Below are 7,210 nucleotides of genomic sequence, written 5' to 3'. Positions count from 1 at the left end.
GGAACCACAAAAATTGGGATTATTTTTTGTTTTGTTTTTTGGTACCAGGGATTGAACCCAGGGGCACTTCACCGCTGAGCCACATCCCCATCCCTTTTTTATATTTTATTTAGACACAGGGTTTCACTAATTTGCTTAGGGTCTCGCTAAGTGACTGAGGCTGGCTTTGAACTCGCAATCCTCCTACCTCAGCCTCCGCAGCCGCTGGGATTTCAGATGTGTGCCACGGCATGATATTACTTCTTATTACAAAATAATATGTGATTTTCTTTTGGGAGACAAATTCAGTATGCAGATGAGCAGGAGGAAGGAAAGGAAAGCCAGCAGTGTTCCCACTACTATCAAGGAAGGTCTCTTAGCACTTTGCTGGCAGCTATGTTCCAATACCCCAGCAGGTGCCCTGGCCTTGACCCAGGACCCACCAGCATTCCACAGGGAGCCTGTGGAACAAGCGGACCAAAGAAGACAAAGGTTCTAAGAATATACACATTGTTTATATTCTTGCACATTGTTAAATGAGTGTTTGACCTCTTAGCATAAAAACATGGCTAATCCTATGTACACCACCTTGGAGGTAGGCAGCTTCCCTTTGGGGACCAGGCGCTTTCTTCTTGCTCCACAGACTGTGCCTTTTTCTTCTAGAAGTTACTATCGTGGCATTTGATAAGGGTGACCAGCATAGCCTGGAGGTCCTAGATTTTTCAGACCAGCAACTGGAGTTGCCTGTCTATACTGTCTGGGTGAGTACATGGAAGGAAGGGAGATGATGGACTACATTTTTCTGGAATACTTTGGCTGCTTGAAACTCCAAACACAATTAATGACCAACTCATTAATTGTTTGACTATTAATTGTGCCTTCAGACCTTCAGGCAGGAAGTGGAAGGGGGATGGTGGGAGGAAGGGAGGTTTGATGAAATGCACCTTCATTAGGCGGTGGTCCCCAACAGACTCTGGAAGCCTTATAGAAAATCGTGAGAGATTCATCAGTCGTCTTTGTGATGCCCCTGCTTGATGGTCTCTGTCTTGGTCCCTGTGCCTGTGGGAGCTTAGGGTCCGAGCCCTCCTGGTCAGCCAGCCAGGAGATGGTTAGGGAGACCGAGCCTCGCTCTGTAGCCTGTCCTTTGGGAAGAAGACCTTGGAAACCAGCACAGATGGCAGCTTTGGAAGAGACAGAAAGACAGTAGGACCCTTGGAGGAAGAAAGGGAGAAGACTGGGAGCACGGTGGGTGGCTGTCCTCGTGGCCTCAGCCTCCCGACACAGTGTTGTGCCACAGGAGTCCAGAGGTTCCTTGTGGTCCTGCAGCCGCTCAGTCCTGAACCAACCTGCACAGGAACCACGGAGGTCTCTGCGCCTCTGCTGCCCGCTGGGGGCATGCGCAGTACTGACACGACGTTGATCAGCTTGCTGGGCTTCCTCACCTGGCAAAGGGCGAAGAGCCATCCGTCTGACCCAATGAAAGGCAGTCTGTCAGTGTCTCCAACGTCGCCGCCACGCATCCACAACATGTCAAATATTGTCCTAGAGAACTAAATGCAAGAATCTCCTCCTGCTTGGGCTAAGAGATAAGGGAATTCCTGCACATTGTTAAATGAATGCTTGACTTCTTAGCATAAAAACAAGGAATAGCTTCCTCTCTTTGTCTTTTTTCTTTAATTTTTTTTTTTTTTAGACATTGAAGGGTCTTTATTTTGTTCATTTATTTACTTGGGTACTGAGAAGCGAACTCAGTACCTCACACATGCTAGGCAAGTGTTCTACCACTGAGCCACAACCCCTGCTCCCTCACTTTGTCTTTTATTCCCAGAATCTTGAAGAGCAGATAAGGGGGCCTCCCCACACTTGCATTCAGAGGTTACGAAGTTCAGGCCCCACCTTGGCCTGCCCAGATTATTGGAACAGATTGTTATAAGTGATTTTCCAAATATGAAAAAAATGATAGAAAATATCAGTGAGTACTGAATGTAACAAGAGCCATCTTAGGAAACTTTTTAATGTACACATAGATATTAGGTATTAATGGACCGTGTTTTCCTTTTCATAAGTTTCCAGTAAAAAAACCAAAAGACTAAAAAACAGGTAGTGTGAGTTAGAGACATTTATCAAATGAGAGGTGGTGAGCTTTGAATATGCAAAACTGGTCTTCCATGCTTTTGTTTAAAGGCTTTAGGAGGTTCCCATAGCCCTATGGTCCAAACTTAGCCTCCCTGACTTACCTTCCTGCCAAGTCAAGCCTCCCACTCTCCTGCTTCCTCCTCTGCCCCTTCATCTGCTTCCTCCTTACCCTCCCCAGGACTCAGCTCAGCCGTCGCTTTTCCTAAGCAGCTTGCTTTATAAGAAAAGCATTTCACGGTCCAGATGTGTTTGGGAAATTCATCAAAGCAAAGCCAAACAGACTCCTAAATGGCAGAACTTTCTAGGTTTTTAATTTGCAGATATAATTGTGATTATCCAAGGAGGGTTGGGAAATAGTGTTTTCCGAACTTCCGTGCCTGTGGAGTTCTTCTGTTGTAGGGCAGTTTGTAGGACCAGGACTCCCAGCACCTTGTTTGGGAATCTTGGAGCTAGCTCATTCCCCAAGTGCTTGTGTTGGAGTCTGTGCTGGTAGAGAGAAGGTGAGTGGTCATTGGAGGTGATGGAACTATACCCAGTGTGAAGGTCGACGAGGTGTAAGGAGTGATTTGGACAGAATGAGATGAGCAGCATATCCCGTCCTAGGATGGGGAGCTGGGAGCAGGGTTGGGAACCAAGTTGGCCTTCACTGAATATCTGGCTTGGGAGAGGCAGGAGCGATTCTTTCAGTGGAACAAGGAACTCCAGCTGGCATGTCTGGTTCCTCCATGCACAGGCCTTTCCAACATAAAAATTCCATAAAGAGCCACTGTCCTGGGAGAGGCCAAAGTACAAAAGTGTGAACTGGCCGGCAGAGGTGAGGGCCATACAGAGACTCGCCGGCCCACCAACTTCTCTCTGTCAGAATCCAGAGCTGACATTCAGAGATAACAAAAGCCAACATCCACATAACACTTGCTGTATGTTGGGTACTAGTCGGATGGCCCTGCTCCACATTATGAAATCATCAATCCTCAGAACAAATAAGGAAGGCAGGTACTATAATTATTGCTCATATTTTAGAGATAATGAAACCAAAACAGCTACTAAGTGCTGTTCTGGGTATTGGTTAATGCATAGAACTTTCTAACCATGGTGTCACAACTTATGGTTCTGTGGGTCAGGAACATGGCTGAGATCCCCAGGTGGTTCTTCTGCCCCAGATGACACTGACTGGGGTTATTTGCGCTGGTTCAGCCAGTGGGGCCCTTGTTTGTGAGCCCAGATGGTTTCATTCACGTGTCAGAAATTAATGGGAACAGCCATAGGACTGGGCTCAGCTGGACCCTCTTCTCTCTGTTTAGGGTCTTCATGTGGCGCTTTCAGCATTATGGTCAGATTTTACATGGTGGCTCAAGGCTTTAAGAGGCTAAGAAATGGAAGCTGCTATTTTCCAGGGCCAGGGCTAGAAACTGGGCCTGGGGCACTTTAATTATATTCTATTGGTCAAGAAAATCAGAGTCACCTCAGAGACAAGGAGAGGTATAGACCTCACCTCTCATGAGAAGAGTGTCAGAGAATTTGAGGCCATCTTTAATTTACCAGAGGGGTACTAGTGGATTTGAATCCAGGGAGTCTGTCTCCAGGGATCATGCTAACCATTACAGAATAAGGCTTTCAAACACCAAAACCTGTACTCACCATTCGATCGACACAAACAGAGCTGTCTACATTCATTTTGGTTCAACTCAAAGGCATTTTCCAGCCACAGATTTAATTATCTGGTTACTTCCCTCCATTTTGAGTCAGTGGCCACAGTCTGAGCTGGGATTTGGACAAGAGGATCAAGCGGGACCATCTAAAAATCAGTATCTCCAGTTGGCTTCAAAATGTGAACAACAGATGCAAGTCCAGTCCTGCCTCGTGATTCAGAGGGGTGCTGTCTGCGCTGTGGCCTTCCCTAACACAGGTCAGTACAAGAGGCACAACTGTGACCTCTCAGAGAGGCATGAACACTGGCTGATAGATCTGACCCCATGAACCTGTCTACAGATCGATTTGTTCTTAGCATGCTCTCACGTTGCCTTGGTTACAGGTGAAAAGTTAACCCCCACTCTGACCACTCTCCATGAAGCCAAACATCATGGAGAACTCATCAAGTTTCCCTTTCTTCGTTTCAAAGTTAAATACACACAAGAGTTCTAAAGGACACTGAGTTTAGAGATTCATATGGCTTTAAAGTACAGAGAAATTTTCCCCAGCCCTCTGCACAGGCCCTCTGCCCACTCCCTCATTGCTTCCCCTCCCCCACTCCACTCCCTCCCCAGTTTACACTGAATTTTTTTATTTCCTGAAACCTGACTTTGTGTGATTATGTATTATTTTTTTTGTCTGTGCCTTTGCCTGGGTGTTTCCCCAACTGTTTTTTTCCATTATTATTATTATTATTATTATTATCATTATTATTACTATTATTATTTTCCCAATCACTTTTACTTTTAAAATACTCAGAAAAATATCAAAAGCAATAATAAAACAAAAGGTCTATTGGGAGGTTTAACTGAATTATGGTCTTGAGCAGTCCTGTGACGCAGGTGATACCTTTCCCGAGAACTTTCTGTGTGAAGGTGCTGATTAAAGAATGCTCCGTTGTTATGGTAATACCCTGTTCAATAGGAGGTTCTGTGCCAGCCATAGAGCTATCAGTCCTTGACCTTGAGGTTCAGACTCCAGCTACCCAGCGGGTAGAAAGTTATGGGTGCAAGCTGATAATCATAATTGGGCTGCTCAGACCTATGACCTTGGTTCTGCTTGTTTGAAGAAACTTTCTCACATAATCTGCCATCTTGGAATTCTTGCCTTCTTGGAAACACCTTTCCTTGGCCCTGCTCCTGCTCTCAATTACCACCCCACATCTTGGTTTCCTTCTGTGACCAACCTCTGTCTGCAATTTCTGGCCCACTCTGATTTGCTAACCTCTTGCCATCTGGCTCCTGTCCTGGTTTCACTATGAAAACCTCACCAGTGCCATTATGCATTAGAGAATTCAGTGGCCATTCTTGAAGTTCCATTCATCTTTGACCTCTTTGAACTGTTTCATGGTTTCTGAGACCTATCTTTGGGCAGCTGGAATTACCATGGGCTCTCCATGGAAGGACTTTGGACATCAAAACTCTGAAGCTTGCTCTGGCACTTTTGGGGCTATATTTGTTTTTCAAATTTATCGCTGATCAAAATCTTTAATCTTACTTCTGACCTAGAAGTGGAGACAGGACACTCCTTCAAGATGGTGACTATCTCTCTGGAGAGGTAAAGTTCTTAACTGCTCCTAGCATGGTGCATTCCTTTAATCAAGGCACCATAAATACTATCTGATAACAGTGATGATGAAGATGTTGACTGTCAATTGCAAACCACTGTACAGCTGGATTGCAGGAAACACAAGATACCATTTATCTGACCCTGAACCCTTAGTTTTGATTGCTTTTAGGATTAACCTTGAATCTAATTACCTAAGCTTCTGAGGCTGAAATTTCCATGTTCTTATGATTCTAATGTCATTTTGAATGTATTTTAAAATTCAAGTTAACACAAAAATAACTAGTCAGCAGTAGAGTGCTTACCTAGCATGTATGAGGTCTGGGGTTCCCCAGCACTGGAAAAAAAAATCAGTTGATCAGGAATCTTAAAATCAAAATGTTCAGGTTTCCACATTAGCTTCCTCACCTAGGGAGCTCCCTATCTCAAGTTCAACCTGTATTGTCACATATTGACATGTAATTGTGACTTAGAGTGTAGCAAAAATGATTCAAGAAGAAAAAGCACATGACAGTGTCTATGTACCTTTGTTTAGGCTAGGCTTAGTTACTCTGCTTTTAGCATCTGTACTTGGATGAAATGCTTATGTAGGAATGTCAGTGCAGGATGCTTAGAGCCCAGGCACAAGATATTAAAATTATTTTACGAAGATCAGTGGTTGTATTGAAACTTGTGCCATTATATCTCAGAAAGCCACTTGCTCACAATTGAATCAAGAGCCATTTAGGTGTGCAGATGTAAGTGGCAGAATGAGGTTTGTGGGTGCATAGGAGGAAAGCTGATGAAGAAAGATTCTTCTTCTTGATTCAAGCACAGTAGTCCTTATTATCAGAAAAATAAAATAAAATGAAGATCTGAAAAAGACATACTATGGAACATATTTTGATTAAAAAAAACAACAATTACGTTTTAGACAGAAGAGGTGCATGGAAACTTGGGCTAAAGTCCTCCTACCAGGTGACAAGTGCCAAGTGGGCATGATCTGATAGTCACCGAGGCCTTCCTCTGCCCACCAGGGCACCTCTAACTTTCACTTACTGTCCATTAGGCTCCTGGTGGCCTTCAAGAGCTGCTGCAAGCCCCATGGTGCAACCACCAGCTTTGGAGCAAGTGAAGAGGAGAAATAAAAAGGTCCATGGAGTCCCTGACTGAGGGATTTGTCCTCTGATGTTTCAGCTTTGTTCTTATGGAGACTCCTGGCCATGATGGCAAATGAAGCTATCTTCTCGAGGCCCATGACACGTGCGTGCCTTTGGGGCCAGCCTGCCTTCAGTTCTTTGAGAGACCTTGCTAGGGGAGAATGGGAAGTGTTCCTGAGTCTAAGTGTTGGCTCTACCAATGAATAACTGTGGTCCTTTAGAAAGTGGGTAGCCTACCTACGGAGCCTCAGTCACTTCATCCCAGAAGAGGAATAGTGAGCCAGCCAGGGTTGGCCAAGCATGCATCAGTCAAGTGCCTTGGTTACACATGTTAGGATCCACAAAACTGTATTTACTTTACAGGACACAATGCAGGCGTTTGGCATCCTACCAGACCCAACACAGATTTCCCTTCAACTGAATGGATTTTGTCAGATGTTTCGAATAGTTTAGACAAAAACACAGTGTGACCTACTGAGACCCCCTGAGCCCCAGCCAGAGCCACCACAAGCCAGTGTATGACGTGACCATCTTTTAGTCTTCACTGGTCATGTCTCTCAACCCTGTCGGCAAGGTGATCTAGCCAGCTAGAGGTTGTTGTAGCCATTTTTCTAATAGATGAAGAAAATGAGGCCAGAGAAGTAAAGAGAGCTCAAGAGTTCACATGGCCAGCAAGTGACTGGACCAGAGTGAGCGTGACA

Source organism: Ictidomys tridecemlineatus, chromosome 3, assembly GCF_052094955.1.
Source record: "Ictidomys tridecemlineatus isolate mIctTri1 chromosome 3, mIctTri1.hap1, whole genome shotgun sequence".
Classification (NCBI taxonomy): Eukaryota; Metazoa; Chordata; class Mammalia; order Rodentia; family Sciuridae; genus Ictidomys; species Ictidomys tridecemlineatus.
The sequence above is the reverse complement of the archived record's forward strand: the minus strand, read 5'-3'. Positions refer to the sequence as shown.